Raw genomic sequence first — 17522 nt, 5'->3', positions numbered from 1 at the left:
CGCTAAATAATTTTTCAAAGGCAAATTACCCCCTACTAATTCATGGTATAAGAAGTTTCAAAGCCCCCGCGAATGCAGATAACATGGACTGCTATACCGAGGAGGACATCAATACCCTGTATACCAACTTAAGCAGCTGAATAGAATTGGCTGTACCTGATTGGACTACAACCAGGTCTTGCCGAAGCATCAAGCCACCCTGGTGGTCCCCTCATATAAAGAGGCTATACTACAAGAGGAAGAAACTAACATCCAAGAACAAGAAGGAACTGACTCAGCAGAGGATGAAATCCAACTCTAGCTTAAACAAACAAATTAGAGATCTTCTCAAGTCCTCCAAAGCTAATTACAAAGTTAAAATAGCCTCCCTAGCTAAGGATAATCATAGAGCATGCTTTAACTATGTCCAAAATCTAAAAGGGAATACCCAGCTATGAAATGAAATGATTGTTGATGGCATCACCCATACTCAACTGGAGGTAATAGCCAACCTGATAGCTGACTGATTTGGAGGAAACTTCACCCCCCCGTCCCCTCCAGTCATCCCCAAAGTATATCTGCCACCATTCCTCAGCCTACTATCTCAAGATAGCAGGTCATCTTGGTGATCTGTAATGCCAAAAATTAACATCAATGGGACCAGAGCACATCCCAGATTGCCATTTAAACAATTTAAATCATGACCTAGCAGACCCATTTGGATTTCTGTTTAATCACAACCTGCGAACTGGTTATTTTCCAGTGGAATGGAAGACAACAGCAGTAATCCCTCTGCACAAAGGGGGACCATCAACCAACCCTGAGAATTCTAGGTCCATGCCAGCACAGGACTCACTTTTGAGCTTTTTATTGGTTAAATTGTCCAATTCAGTTTGTTCACTGTTGCTATATAAGCCCCACATTTGCACAGGTTTGTTCGTGTTTTAACACAGACTAATGGTAAACGACCAGCCACTGCTCTGCTATGTTCATCTGTTTACCCACAATGCACATCTGTGCACCATTGCATACTACCACACAATAGGGGTAATCATTGATAGTTACAGATGCAAAAGCTTCAGTAGATAAATTTTCCCTTAGTACCTGCCTGTGATCCAGATGAGATGTCCACTTAGCTGGTCAGAGAGCACCTCAGCTGTACTTTTGCCCCTTAAACAGTCCCCAAACCACCAAATCTACAATAGTATCATACCATTTAGAGAACCCCTGCTAGTTGAGACCCTTTATCGAACATCCCATTGGTATAGACCCTGTGTAGAGCACCCTATTATACCAACCCCCTCCATTTTCTCTCCCCACTAACATTATGGATGATCAGTTTCACTCCATTTCACCTACCAGTCTGGTTGACATTGGTATCCTGAGGCAGTGTAGCAACTGCCTCATGTACACTGACAGCCCTCTACTTCTAAATCACCCAAGTACAATTTCTGAGAGATGCATCTACACTAAGTATATAGAATCCTTGCTCTCTCATGCACACAACAGTAACACTGAACAGGTTGTCAGCTCAAATACTACACCTCATGTAAAGCATGCAATCAACGCATCAAACATCATACATGGAGGTACTCAACAGAAACCTATCTAAACATCAGAGACCTTCCAGACACAAACATGCTACACCTAATACAGCACCTACAGCACTCAATACACAGAAACACAAGCATCAGTATCTCACCAAATACGCTGCTAAGGCAAAGAACATCTAAACCAGATGTTTTAGTCATAGGTGACTCCATTGTGAGACAGACAGATTTCCACTCACCAGGCTGGACAAGAAGAAGGTTACTGTCAGCTGTCTACTGGGTGCCATGATCCATCTGATCACACATGCACTCAACAACAAGTTCCGTTATGACTCCATCATAGTTCATTTTGGTGTAGATGACTTGAGACATACATCACTGGATTATATGAAGAGACACATGATTGAGCTCTATGAATATGTGTTCTAGGCAGGTATGTCCCTAGCCTTGAGCAGCATTCTACCCTCACCTAAGATGATACCACAATATAAACAAAAAATGATTGACTTCAACAACTGGCTTAGTTTTAGGTGTCATTCTAAGGGTATCCATTTCCTCTCAGCCTGGGATGACATGATTGATAGACCATGTTGCTTTGCCAGAGATGGTCTTCACCTGTTGTCTCTAAGCTTTTGGTTACTAGCTAAGGCACTTGCCTCCCATTTAGTGCCTTTTCTAGGCAAGGTATCAAGAACAAAATTTCCAACATGAAAATACCACTCACGAATAAATTAGCAGTTATGCTGCTAAAAGCTAGGAGTTTAAATCCAAAACTGCACTCTTTGGAAGCAATCCTCTCCCTGGAGGATATTGACATCTGTGCAGTCACAAAAACTTTATTCAGGACCACAGAGAGTGCCCTAGCCTTGCAAGGCTACAATGCCTTCCACACTTTCAGACTGCAAAATGAACGTGTGAGAACCAAAGGAGAAGGAGTATCTGTCTTCATCAAAGGTAAATACACCTCCAGACTAGTTAGACAGGAAAACTCCATGGAGTTACTCCAAGTTCATATAACTGTGGGCAAGACCCCCCCCTCTTCAAGTCAATGTTACCTGTAGGCCCCCTTTCAATGACCCAAGATACCCATGCTGCTTATCTGGACCTGCTTGAGTCAATCAAATTACAACCAAACACTCTAGTCAAGAGCGATTTTAACTACCCCTCCATTGACTGGGAAACTTGTACGAGTAACAACATGCTTGTACAAAGGTTCCTGGACTTTGTTAACACTAATGCCCTGGAACAAATAGTATGCAATCCCACAAGGGGCTCAAATATTCTCAACCTGGTCCTCACCAACCAGAGTGAGCATTGCAACACCACAAGTATAGGACCCTCCCTGGTCAAATATGATCATATATCAGTCACATTTGAAGTAGATATAACACCTGAATCCCTCTTAGGTGTAATCAGGCTAAACATTTTCACCAAAGCTGATTTATACTCTCCTAAGGGATGGCATAAATAATTTCCAAGCTCCTGTTCCCACAGATGCCATTGACACCTATACTAAGGTATACACAAATGCCCAGTACAAACACGTACAAATATATTGACACAGCTGGACCTGATAGAATCAAAAACAGATCCTCAAGAAAAAAAAACAAGCCCCCCCCCCAGTGGATATCTAGCATTAATAAGTTATACAACAAGAGGAAGAAGTTTCTGTCTAAAAATAAAAAAGAGAGGTTCCAGCAATGGGAGAACAGCCTCCTCTGCTTGAACAAACAAATAAGACAACTTGTAAAATCTTTTAAGGGGAACGTTGAAAAAATTTAGCAACCACAGCTAAAGATAACCATTAGGCATTCTTCATCTATATCCATAACCTAAAAGTAGGACCCAGACATGTACTGAACTAACTGTGGATGGCATCACACACACTGATCTTGAAAAAATAGCTAACCTACTAACTGACAGGTATGACAAAAATGTCACCCCCCCATCCTCTCCAAACATTCCACAAAGCATTCCCTCTACATCTCCCCCACCTTGCATCTCCAAAGAGCAAGTAATTAATGCTGTCCAAGGCCAAAACACAGCCTCTATGGGACTAGATGGCATCCCAGGTTGTGTTTTAAATGGTCTAAAACATGAGTTAGCAGCTCCATTAGGTACTCTCTTCAACCACAGCCTGAGTACTAGTTTTGTCCTTGCTGAATGGAAAACAGCAACTGGGGATACAGCAACAGACCCTGGGAAGTACAGACCAATAAGCTTAATCAGCCTTATCTGTAAGGCCATGGAACAAATAATCATTGACCTTATAAATTAAGATATAAGTGATCTCCAAACCCTTGATCTTTCACAGTTGTCAAAGGCAGGTTATGCCTGTTAAACCTGGTGGAGTCCTTCCAAAACATCACATGAGCCATAGACAAAGGCAAATCTGTGCGTACAGCCTACCTTGAATTAGTCAAGGTCTTCCACACAATCCCACATTTGGGCATCATTGATAAACTCTCCCAGTTGATTATCAACCCCTGTGTCATTAGGTGGGTTAATAACTGTCTCACTGACAGATCACACTCAGTCAAAGTTGGGGACTTTACCACAACCAGCAGACCTGTCACCTGTGGGGTTCCACAGGGGTCAGTGCTGGGCCCCCTATTGTTTGGAATGTACTTTTCAGAAGTTCAGGCCAAAACAGAGGGGCTGTGGCTGACTATGTTTGCTGATGACTGCAAACTAGGTGCAATCACTGAATCCTCAAATGATGTCAATATACTTAAAGAGGGACTTACACAAACCAATGATTAGTGCCAAAGCCATGGACTCAAGCTCAGTGCAATAAAATGCATTATCACCCCTTTGGTAAAAATGATATCACTGTAGACTATCATATACAAACACTAAGTAACAATTCAGTAGTGACATACTGGGAACACAAGTTGATTGTTTTGTAATCTTTGACCACCGTGTATCTACTGTTGTAAAGAAGGCCTTCTACGTCACATACCTCATTATCAAAGGCATTGCCTCAAGAGTGAAAGAGATCATAACACTCTAGACTCGACCCTCATCAAGACAATATTTGCGTATAATGCTCCCTTTGGTATGTACCTTACCAGGCACCTACATCAACTTGAGACCTCAGAGATTTCTAACCAAGAAAATTCATGGTCTTCAGCACATGTTATACATTGACAGAATGAAGTCACTGTTACTGTACTTAGTAGTGTACAGACTACTTAGAGAAGACTTGTGCCTGGCCTGCAGAGCAATCTTGGATCCAAACCTAATGGAAATGCTACACATTCATATTTCAAATGGGATAAGGTTCACCCGCTCCAGGGACCTTAACTTGGCCTGTGACATAAATAGAACCTACTGGAGAGACAGATATATCTCTCAGAGTTTGCTACTCCTCTGGAATAGGCTACCAGTTCACATCAAACAAAGCCCCTATCTGACCTTGTTTAAGCATAGCCTGGATGACTGGATGGGAAACCATAAATTCCTGCTGGGGATTTCACCTATGACCCTTTTAGATATGGGCAGTCACAGCTAACTAAGATGTTGAGTTTAAGCAAGATCCTTTATATTGGGTTTCTCTAGTATCATATTGGGCACACATGGCTAGGCTTATAAAGACCTTTGGATCAATAGCCTAGTAGCCACCTATGAACCTATAAGCTTGACTAGTACTCATCTGCAAGCCCATGGAAAGAATTGTTATGGACCTTATTAACAAGGACATAGGTAATCTCCAAATTCTGGACCCAACCCAGTTTGGATTCATTAAAGGTAGAGCATGCCCGTTAAATATGGTTGACTTCTTTGAGAAAGTCACCAAGGTCCTGGACAAGGGAAAGACAGTGCATACCACTTGTCTTGTCCTAACCAAGGCATTTGATACAATCCCCCACTCAGGTTTTATAGAGAAACTCTCTCAGTTGGGAATTAACCCCTAAATTACCTAATGGGTATCCGACTGGTTCACTGACAGGACACATACTATCAAAGTGGGTGACTTCACCTCTTGCAAAAGACCATTCACTAGTGGCATACCACAGGGTTCTGTGCTAGGCCCTTTACTGTTTGGAATTTATTTCTCAGAAGTCCAGGCAAATTTGGACGAACTTTGGCTGACCAAGTTCACTGACGATTACAAACTGGGAGTAAACATCGAATCCCCCAGTGATGTTAATATACTGCAGACACAGTTAAAGGAGACAAATGATTGGTGGCAAAACTTAAAGTTAAATGCAAAAAAATGCTGGCATCCCTGCTAATGACATTATAGATAGCACCTACCTAAGTATAGTCCCAGTGGTATATGATCTGAGTACTCAGGTTGATATCAATCTGAACTTTAACCATCACATATCCACAGGAGTTATGAAATACTTGTATGTGACACTTCTTATAAGTAAAGGAATTGCATCTAGATCTAAGGATGTTATAATTCCATTATACTCAGCCCTCATCAGGCAAATAATTGAGTACAATGCTCCTTTTTGAATGTACCTCACCAGATACCAGCAACAACTGGAGAGATCACAAGGGTTTCTCACCAAGAAATTACAGGGTACACAAAGCAAATCTTACTCAGTAAGACTGAAAGCCCTGTCACTGTATTCTGTCTCCAACAGGTTGCTAATGGGTTACCCGTGCCTGGTTTACAAGGCAATCTCTGACCCAGCCCTCATAGAAATGCTACACATTCATAAATTAAACTGCATGAGGGTCACTCCTGGGATCTTAACCTAGCATTTGACATGAACAGGTCATGCTAGAGAGATAGATACATCCCCCAGAGACTGCCACTTCTCTGGAACAAGCTTCCAGTTCATGTGAAACTGAGCCCCTATCTGACCCTTTTCATATGCAACCTAGATCAATGGATGGGTGACTGCAAATTCACTACTGGGTTGGTGCCATGATCTTCCAGGAAAGAAGAAGTCAGTATTAACTACCATAGACCTTTACCTCTGTGAACTTCACTCACCTAACCAGTGACAACTGGGGCAACTCTGGATAAATATGGCTAGGTTTGAAAGGGCTCTAGGGTCATTAGACTGGTATCCTTCTATGTTCATGTGTTGGTACTAGACTATCAGCCCTAAGTCCTATACAAGCCTAGCCATAACAATTCCCTGGCTATTTCTTCCCACAGTATTTACTTCCCTGGACCCTTGTCTAGCAGGGTGACTGACGTGATCCCTGGGGTGAATTTCTTATCTCCCATCCAATCATTAAGGTTCCTTTTGAAGAGGATCAAAGAGGCACTCTGCTTGATATGTATGGGCAGTTTATTCCAGAGTTTGGGGAGTCTCTGGGTCAGGAACCTATCCCTCCAGCATGTTTTGTTCATTGTGATGACAAGGTTTATATCCCTGGAGTGTATATCTCTGAGGGGACTGGGATTTCTTTAAGTGTAGCATGTCCAACAGCTTTGGGTTTGACATGGCCTTGTATGTTAACCAGAGATCGCCTCTGAATAGACGATGTACCTATGAGCCTTTAATATTACAATATTATAATATCTGCGGAACATATTCATCAATTTAGATAGATAGATAAAAAAACAAAAATGTCCTGCAGCAAATGCATATAGGACCAAGCCAAGATTACCATCTCTAAAAACAATGTTTCAAACGTCTTCTGAGGAGGGCATCAAGGGACTCCTCCAAATTATCCTTTAAGAACATTCCAGAGTTCCAGCTCACTGACTTTGAAATACACAATGACACACAAGCCTTTATTAATGTATGCAAGCCAATATCTACTAGCTATGAACTGTTTCACTCTTTTTTTGCACTCATCAATACAACATAAAAGGAAAGGGTGGCTATGCTCTGAAACACTTGACTTACATGAAATCCTGGTATCCATTAATGTATATGTGGATACCAGATAAAGTCCAAACTAAATAACAAATAAGTCGCAAATTCGTATAGGACTCAACTGGTCACCTGCAACACTTCACAGGATCTACTCAGCCAGCTAGCAACATATTTACCTGAAATAAAGAAACAGTTATTACAATTGCTGAGGTGTGTGCGTGTGTGTGTGTGTGTGTGTGTGTGTGTGTGTGTGTGTGTGTGTGTGTGTGTGTGTGTGTGTGTGTGTGTGTGTGTGTGTGTGTGAGTTCTATATTTCCAAAAACGTTTCTGCAGGCTTGGTGCATATAGGGACCCACCAGTAAGAAAATATACTTTTTCAAAAGCTGAGTGTTTCAGAGTATAGTTAGATTCTCCACTTATGCTTCACTGATGATCCTAAAAAGAAAGGTAAAACATGTCTACAAGAAGTGGGTTCTGGTTTTCTGGGTTATCAAAATAATTAAGGGTAATTGTCACTCCATTTTGGCTGGAGTTTAAACATTTCATAAAAGCTTTGTGGTCAGACAAATGTGAAATATCAGATGTATGGCTGTTATTTAATGCACCTATACCAGTATATGTTCCAAAGACACAAGTGCATCTTCTCTGATCTCTTTTTGCAATTGCAAGAAAAATCATTACACCAAACTGGAAGAACAAAAAACTCCTCTCATTCACAGACTTTCATTCACTGGTCAGAATTGTATGTAATAGAGAACTACAAAAGTAACGCATAAACAGCTGTCTTGGTTAAAACTCAAAAAATTGTTAGATAAAATGTAATTATAACAAGGAAAGTATATCTGTTATTGACACTGTATATAGTTTTGCTTATGTTAAAATGTTTAAGTTTCATATTCTGTAATAATTGTCTTGTATAATGTGAAAATCCATAAAAATTCTTTATATAAAAATAATAATATTAATAATTAAGGGTCACTGTCAATTCCAAAGGCAGTGTTTTGAAACCATGTGTATATCTTTAATTTACTAACAATGACAGTGCAGATCATGCAGTGTTGTTAATCATACCTACAGTTCTATTCTATGGCTGCATTGTCCCACTCAGGCAGTGCTTCAAAGACAAACCCCCAGTGAAGAGCTTTTCTTCCACTGTAACAGCTGTGGTGCAGAATTTGCAGCAAGCAGTGTTTCTATTAGGCACATTAAATGTGAGAAAGTTACTTCAACTGAATAAGAAATAGAAAAATAAATGACAATTGAAAGCAGAAAATCTACTTTAACAGCCCAAATTTCTTGGCACTTTGGCTCAGAAGCCTTCAGCAGGAGTTAAAATTACAACACAATAGCAGTTTAAAAAAAGACACTCATCCAATAAAAACACAAAGGCAATAAATCAATTAGCACAACACACTTTATCAATTAGTCTCTTTATTCAAATCACTTAGTGAGATTATTTTTATTTTTATTTATTTATCTTTTGTTGACTGGGTTAGTCCCACAAGGATAGTATTCTCTCTACAAGACCCGAGGTGGTATTTATGGTATATTTAGTGTTTCAAGTTTTAAAATACACATTCTGTCTGTTATCAATTTTTGGTTGAATGAAATTCTTTTTTTAATATTTTTGTAAAATCATAGAAAAAATAAAGAAAAAGTAATGGCATGTTCACTGCCAGGCTCACAGTTTGATCCAGTTTAATGTCCCTGAAATCTTCACACAATCTGTATTTACATTTTCTCTAAATTCTTAATTTTCTCAATATAAATCAAGTTGTATAGGCACTTGAGAGCATAAACATTTTTTTCTGAATCTAGGGTCTAGTTATATCATATGCAAACCTACCATCTATGCTAGAGCATTTCAACACAATATTTAAACAGCAAAGGCATTTCCACAAGGGTGAACCAGTATTTTCTCTATGTAGGCCATAATTATACTCCAACATATCCACTAAATTATGACTGCTATCACGTGAAATGGAAGTTTGCTTGCATGATATGATCACAGCTCTTTCCATAATGTTCACAAATGATAGACCTATAACATCATATTCATGGACAAAATATACAGCCCTTTTAATATATGTCAATACATTATTGCCCTCAGCACATCTGTAGTCATTAGTGAACTTATCAATAGTATTTAAATCAGTGTGATGAAACTTCAATGGCACTAACTGTTTTGTTAATAGGATCCTCAGAATCACCATGCCTAAAAAACAGGCCCATAACTACTTGTGCTTTGTATAGAATATCATGTATTCTGTTACAAGATCTGCTATTTCTTTGGACCTCTTCTTTAGAGGCAAAGGACCTTAGCCAGAGAGCCTGCTGGCACATTGCCAAGCTGGGCTCCGTCAGCTTATTAGAGCAAAAAGTGAGAGACGGGTGCATCCTCTGAGAGGGGGCTGGGCTTTCTTTCCATTTCTCCCTTGAATGCAGTAAGATCACCATTCTTGTCCACTACTATTAAGACAAGAGCCAAGTGGTAGGGAGAGGGCCACTCTCGTTGTCTGATTGGTCTCCTGGCCCTAACTATCTCCCCAAGCAGATTTGAAGAGATGTAATTCCTGGCAGTTATGGACATAAGCAGGCCTCCACTGCATGTTAATCTTGTACATACAGTGCAGACTTCCAAGGGTAAATACTGTGTGGGATACACCCAAACTCCTGCGGGTGTCACTATGCAGTGAGACAAACTCCCTTCCTGTCCCCACGATGGGAAAACCAGCATCAGCTGCTCATTCCTATCATCATAGGCTACTCATTCCAGTCCTCCTTACCCAATCTCCTACTGACTACGTCACTAGACAAAAGCTGATTGGCTGGATCCAGTCCTCCTTACCCAGTCCCCTACTGACCATGTTGCTAGATAAACACTGATTGGCTGGATCCAGTCAGGATTTCTTTCCTGTTGACTATGGAGCTGAGCAGCTGTGACCCAATTGTGTAATTTGGGGGCTTCCTTCTTGCAAGCACTTGCATAGATTTAAATGTAATTTGTTTGCACATTATTCTAGTAATAAATTCTACAAGAAGAAACAAACAAACCAATTGATTAAAGTTCTTCAATGTTTTCCAGCCATTTTTGTTACCCAATTACACAAAAAGAAATTTGAGGTATTAACTTGTGTGTGTTATACCACACATTGTTTCTAATGAAGTGTTGTTATAAACTTTGATAATAGTCACACTAGTGGGCTTGATCCTTTCTTTTTCCTCACAGCAGCTGTTTTTCTTCAATTTCTCTCCTTCTGTCCTGGGTCTAGTGTGTGGAGTTACTAACATTTGTGAACAAGCTTGGTCCTTGTTTTTGCCAGTGTTATGTCCAGTGCCAGCTGCATCTGTTTACAACATATGACTAAATAAAAGAAGGGCCTGACCAGAGAGAAGCCTCATACTGTTTATTTATGCCCGGACCATACAGAAACTCATAATTCAGATGTATGTGGGTACTACAGTTGTGCATGCAATAGACTTTCCAGCTGTCCTATTACCCAGTGTAAAAATATTTTCATGTGTCAAATAATTAAAATTCAGACTAAAGGCACTTTAAGGGGGTTACGCACAATGTTTTGAATTTCACTGCGTGGAGTGTTATTTTTTTTTTTTTGTCATTAAACAAAGCAGGGACTGTTCATGCTATCGGACTGTAATAATTAGTATACTATGGTATACTAGCTGCATAGCTGCGAGTCCGACTAACTCACTGTTAAAGTAACTCGAACTGCGTATGCGTGTGAGTTCTGGGTTTAAGAAAATAAAAAAAAAAAACAATCCGGACTGTTGTTAAATCAGTCCAGATTAAGAAGAGAAGACATCAGTGTAGAGATGCCCAGAAGTCTATGTGACCGCAGTAAAGTGGATTGGACTGCCACATCCACAGTCACATGCATGACATGGATAGCTACTGATTGATTCTGAAGGGAATTTGGTTCATCTTCAACAAAGCTGCATGGAACACTGCAAGGGAATTCAGGTGTGTGTGTGTGTGTGTGTGTGTGTGTGTGTGTGTGTGTGTGTGTGTGTGTGTGTGTGTAAATGCCCCAGTTAAATATACCTGGTGGCTAGAGTTACTCAGGTTCAAACCCTGTACCTTGGGTACAGATAGCTTCTTGTCTTTCAGCTGTTCTGATTAGGGGTCACCATAGTGGATCACCTGTTTCCATTTCTTCCTGTCCTCTGCATCTTGCTCTTTCACACCAACCACCTGCATATCCTCTCTCACCACATACATAAACCTTATCTTAGGCTTTCCTTTTTTCCTCTCACCTGGCAGCTCCATCCTTAGCATCCTTTTCCCAATATACCCAGCATCCCTCTTCAGCAAATGTCCAAACCAATGCAACCTTGCCTCTCTGACTTTGTCTCCAAACCGTCCAACCTGAGCTGACCCTCTAATATACTGATTCCTAATCCTGTCCATCCTTGTTACACCCAGTGCCAATCTTAACATCTTTAACTCTGCCACTTCCAGCTCTGACTCCTGCCTTTTTGTCAACGCCACCGTCTCCAACCAATACAACATAGCTGGTCTCACTACCCTCTTGTAGACCTTCCCTTTCACTCTTACTGGTACCCGTCTGTCACAAATCACTCCTGACACTCTTCTCCACCCATTCCACCCTGCCTCTACTCTCTTCTTCACCTCTCTTCCACACTCACTATTACTCTGAACTGTTGATCCCAAGTACTTAAACTCATCCACCTTCCTCAACTCTACTCCCTGCATCCTCACCATTCCTCTAGCCTCCCTTTCATTCACACACATATATTCTGTCTTAGTCCTGCTGACCTTCATTCCTATCCTCTCTAGAGTATATCTCCACCTCTCCAGCATCTCCTCAACCTGGTCCCTACACTCACTAGAGATCACAATGTCATCTGCAAACATCATAGTCCATTGGGCCTCCTGTCTGATCTCGTCTGTCAACCTGTCCATCATCATTGCAAATAAGAAAGGGCTCAGAGCTGATCCTTGATGTAATCCCACCTCCATCTTAAACACAACTGTCACTCCCACTGCAGACTTCACCACTGTCACACTACCCTTGTACATATCATGTACCACTCTTACATACTTCTCTGCTACTCCTGACTTCCTCATGCAATACCACAACTCCTCTCTAGGCACCCTATCATATGCTTTCATGAAGTCCACAAAGACACAGTGCAACTCCTTCTGTCCTTATCTATATTTCTCCATCAATACTCTCAGAGCAAACATCATATCTGTAGTGCTCTTTCCCAGCATGAAACCATACTGCTGATCACTAATAATCACCTCCCTTAACCTAGCTTCCACTACTCTTTCCCATAACTTCAAGCTGTGACTGATCAGTTTTATCCCTCTGCAGTTACTACAGCTCTACACAACACCCTTATTCTTAAAAATAGGCACCAAAACACTTTTTCTCCACTCTCCAGGCATCCTCTGACTTTCCAAGATTTCATTAAACAATCTGGTTAAAAACTCCACTGCCATTTCTCCTAAGCACCTCCATTCTTCCACTGGTATGTTATTTGGACCAACAACCTTTCCATTCTTCATCCTCTTCATAGCTGTCCTTACTTCATCTTTGCTAATCTGTTTCACTTCCTGATTCACTACCCCCACATCATCCAACCTTCTCTCTTTCTCATTCTCCTCATTCATCAGCCCCTCAAAGTACTCTTTCCATCTGCTCAACACACTCTCCTCACTTGTGAGTATGTTTCCCTCACTATCCTTTATCACCCTTACCTGCTGTACCTTGGGTACAGATAGCAAGAACCTGAATTACCTACCCACTACCACCTGTGATAACTGTCCAGATTTTTGCCTCATATTTTTGTTTTGTTCTGTTCCTCATAAAATCTGATGTTTTCTGGATTTTTGTAATCAGCAAATAATTGAATTCACTAAATAATGACAGGCATTTGAACTTCAGACTTCATATTCTTCAGAAAATACATGGTAACATAAAATCTTTTATTCTAGCAATTTGCTAAGTTTATAAGATCAATATTTGAAATGTGTCCCTATTTTTGGGGCTGTATTCCCCCATTATTGGCTTTGTCAAGGTGTTTTGTGCTAAGAGGTTAAGAACTATGGTGAGAAATGAATTCACTAAATGATAGCCATTTAAGTTTCAGTCTTCCTGTCTTTCATGAAACAGCTGATTTGGCATAGTAGCATTTTGATCTGACTGTAGTGCACAGGGTCTTGGGTTCAAGACTTGGCAATGAAACGCATCATGGTAACACAACATTTTATTCTAGCAACTTTCCAAGATTATACAAGAATTTTTTTAAATGTGACCCTAGTTTTGGGGCTTTTGTTCTCCTCCCAATAAATTTTGGCTTTTTCCAGATTTCTTGTGCTGCAAATTTGAGAGATACAGTTGAGTGTTGAGTGGATTTTGCAATGAGTTGGGAGCTTCAGGGGAAGACAAGTTTACTGCTGCTTATGCTGAGTCTGCTTAGATTGTTAATAGCATAACAGGTTGAATGTTTGCTTTTGATGCAGAAGGCTGTGTCTTCTACTCCCATAGTATGTAAATATATTGCTGATAGTACTGTATTGTACTTTTAAAGGGGGTGGATGCTGCAGTCCTTTTTTTTTTTTTGAAAACAGGTTTATTGTTTTAACATATAAGAAAAATATCATAACAATTTTATACAAGTAATTAAAAATAGGTATTATTATAATATTCAACAAAACAACTAAAGTATTTACAAAGACATCCACTACAATCAGATCAATTAATTAAACTAAAATACCATGCTATTGAAATTAAAATTTTTTAACAAATTTTGTAAATTATCCCATACAATATAATAAGATGTTTTTCTATTTGTTCTTGTCCTAATTGTGTTTATTTCCATATGGCACACTATATTCATAACATTTTTAAATTCATTGAACGAAGGAGGTGTATCTAAAATCCAATTTCTAGTTATTATTTTCCTAGGCACTGCTAGAATAGACCATAACAAGGGAAGCTTAACCTTTTTAACACTTTGAGGTACAGGTGTGTTGAATAATATAAGAGATTTAGAAATAATGAAATTATCTGTAAAAAGAGCCAGCAAAAATTCATTAATTGACTTCCAGTATTCTTTCAATTTTATACAGTCATAAAACATATGAGCCCAGTCAGCATTAATTTCTACATTACATCTCTTACATAAATTATCTTTATTATTTATTTTATTCATCATCAAAGGAGTATAAAAAGATCTATGTAAAAATTTCCATGTATAAAGTCTCCAGACAATGGAAGACGTAGTTCTATAAGCAGATTCCAATATATATTGTTTATCTTGTTGATTTGGTGGGTCCCCATTAATAGAAGTGAAATAATTCCAGTATGAATCTACACTGTAAAAAGTTTCTTGTCTGATAATTTTATGTATGTATGAAAGTTTACCTTTATCAGAAACTTTATGTTGTAAATTTAATATCAAGTAATCAATCAGTGTTGGAATAGATTCTTTAACTGTTATAGACATTAGATCAATTTTATTAATGAGATGTTGTCTAAAGGTCTGAACCTCTAACCACCAAGTTTCTCTTAGATCAAATTCTTGTTTTAAGAAATCTAGATTTTTAACTTTATTATCAGATATCAACTGATACCAGTACTTTAGATCATTATCTATAGTTAAATGAGTTCCTTCAGAAGTAGATGACAAAAGCATACCCTGAGTATACATTATAGGGAATACAATAAAATTCCATTCCCTATACTTAGGGTGCATGAATATAAAGTTACGATAACTAATAATAATATTTAATGGGTAACAAACCATATGTTTAGGTGTAATATGTGAAGTACAAAATTCCTTTAGTAACCATAACATGGAGTTATTTACACTCATATTTTTATGTGTTAAAGAGATTTTCATGAAGTGCATACTAGTTAGCTCCCAATAATCTTTCCATTTTGTGACATATGACTGATCTATTAATAAAGTAATAACTTTTACAATAGAAGATATAGTATATAAATTAAAGTCTGGAAAAGAAATACCCCCTTGAAACCAGCTATTAGTATGTTTCTTTAATGCAATCCTAGGTCTATTAGGTGCCCATAAGAAATTTAACATTAGTGTATTCAGTTTCTTGATAATTATTTTTGTAGGTGGAAGTATTATTGATTGTATTAAGTATAAAATCTTGGGGAATATTATCATTTTAATAATTGTAAGTCTCTCCTCCATAGTAAAAACATATTATTCCAGGTATTAAAAAGATTTTGTATATTAAGAAAACAGGTATTATAATTATTATATATAATAGATTTAATATCTTTAGATAGTATTATTCCTAAATAAGTTATCTGACCTGAATTGGGTACATATTTAGTAAAATCACTAATGAGAATATTTTTCGCGTATATATAGGTAGTATTTTAGGTTTTTCTTCATTGAATATTAAACCAGAAATACTTTTAAAATTCATCATTTTATCAAATAAAGACTGCATAGAAGAATTAGATCCTGCTGATGTAATTAGAACATCATCTGCAAAAAGTTGAATTTTGGATGTTGTATTTTCATCTATTTCAAAACCCTCTATGTCAGTACTGTTTCTGATCAAATTAGCCCAAGGCTCCATTACTAAAGTGAATAATAGTGGAGAAAGTGGACATCCTTGTTTTGTACCTTTAAGAATGGGTATTTTTTGTGAAACATATGTTCCTACCTTAATATAAGCCAACATTCCTTTGTATAAATGCTCAATTAGATTTACAAATGCATCTGAGAAGTTTGTGCACTTCATTAAGGTAAACAGATAGTCCCAACTTACTGAATCAAATGCTGAACTTATATCAAGACTAATAAGTGTTAAATCTTTCTTTTATTATCAAAAGTATTTCTATTTACAATGAAGCCTGTCTGATCTATATCTATAATGCCGGGAATGATTGTCTTCAATCTATCAGCAAAGATACTCATAAACATTTTATAATCAACATTAAGTAATGAGATGGGCCGATATGAAGTACATCTAGTTGGATCTTTATTAGGTTTTAAAATTGGCAAAATAAATGTATATTGCCAAGATGGGGGTTATTAACTCAGTTTGGGCCAAAATAAAACCTTATGTATTAATGAATATGTACTTTTAGAAAGGATTTTATATATCTCTGGTATAATACCATCATTACTCGGTGCTTTGTTTGATTTAAGCTTATTTATTTGTGTAATAACTTCTGTATATGAAATACTCTTGTCCAATAGTTTAATCTGTTGTTTATTAAGCTTTTTATTCATGTTTGTGGTTATAAACTCCTTTATTTTATCTTTAGGTTCCATGTTAATGTTATTATGGTTAATTTTGTGAAAGTGATTTCTAAATTCATCTAGTATTTCTGGTATACTAGAAACATTCTTCTGTTTCCTTAGAGAAAAGATTTATTTGATATGGTTTTGTTTATTCAACCTTTTTGTTTTATTTTTAAGTCTATGTAAGTATTTGGGGCTTATTGAATAAGACAAAAACTTGTATTTCTCTAAAGTTATTTTAACTTTATGAGTTAAAATTTCTTTGTATTTCTCATTTAGTTTGTTTATTTCTTCAATAACTTTCTTGTCCATAATATTTTCTTTATTACTATGTTTATAAGAGTCTAATTTACTTTGAATATCTAACAATTTCTTATCCCAAGATTTCCTTTTATTATTATACCATCTGATACTTTGTCCATATAGATATGATTTTAAGGCATCCCAAACATAAACAATGGAGACTTCAGGAGTATTATTTATGTCTAAAAATGTTTTACTTCTGAAAGTATATATTCTTTATAGTCTTTTAGTTGAGTTAAGTATGCTGGTATCCTTTTGATCTGAACATTATGAGTATTTTTTATCATGAATTCAAAAGCAATTGAATTATGATCAGATATAGGACATGAAATGATTTTGGAATTAATTAAATCTGTTACCATCTGGTTAGAAATAAAGACCCTATCTATTTTTGAATAAGTTTTGTATCTGTTAGAAAAAAAAGGTGTATGGTAATGACTTTGAATCTATCTGATTATTAATATCATTCAAATGATAAGAATTAGCAAAATCATTTAAATGTTTTGCATTAGATGTAATTCTTCTTTTCCCTATAGTGGTAATATCACTTTCATGTAGTATACAATTAAAGTCACCAGCTAAAATAATATCTCCTATAGAGAATGATATGATCTTATCAAGA

This window comes from Protopterus annectens, chromosome 4.part0, assembly GCF_019279795.1.
Source record: "Protopterus annectens isolate FY-2018-M chromosome 4.part0, PAN1.0, whole genome shotgun sequence".
NCBI lineage: Eukaryota > Metazoa > Chordata > Ceratodontiformes > Protopteridae > Protopterus > Protopterus annectens.
This window is presented reverse-complemented; position numbering follows the sequence as displayed.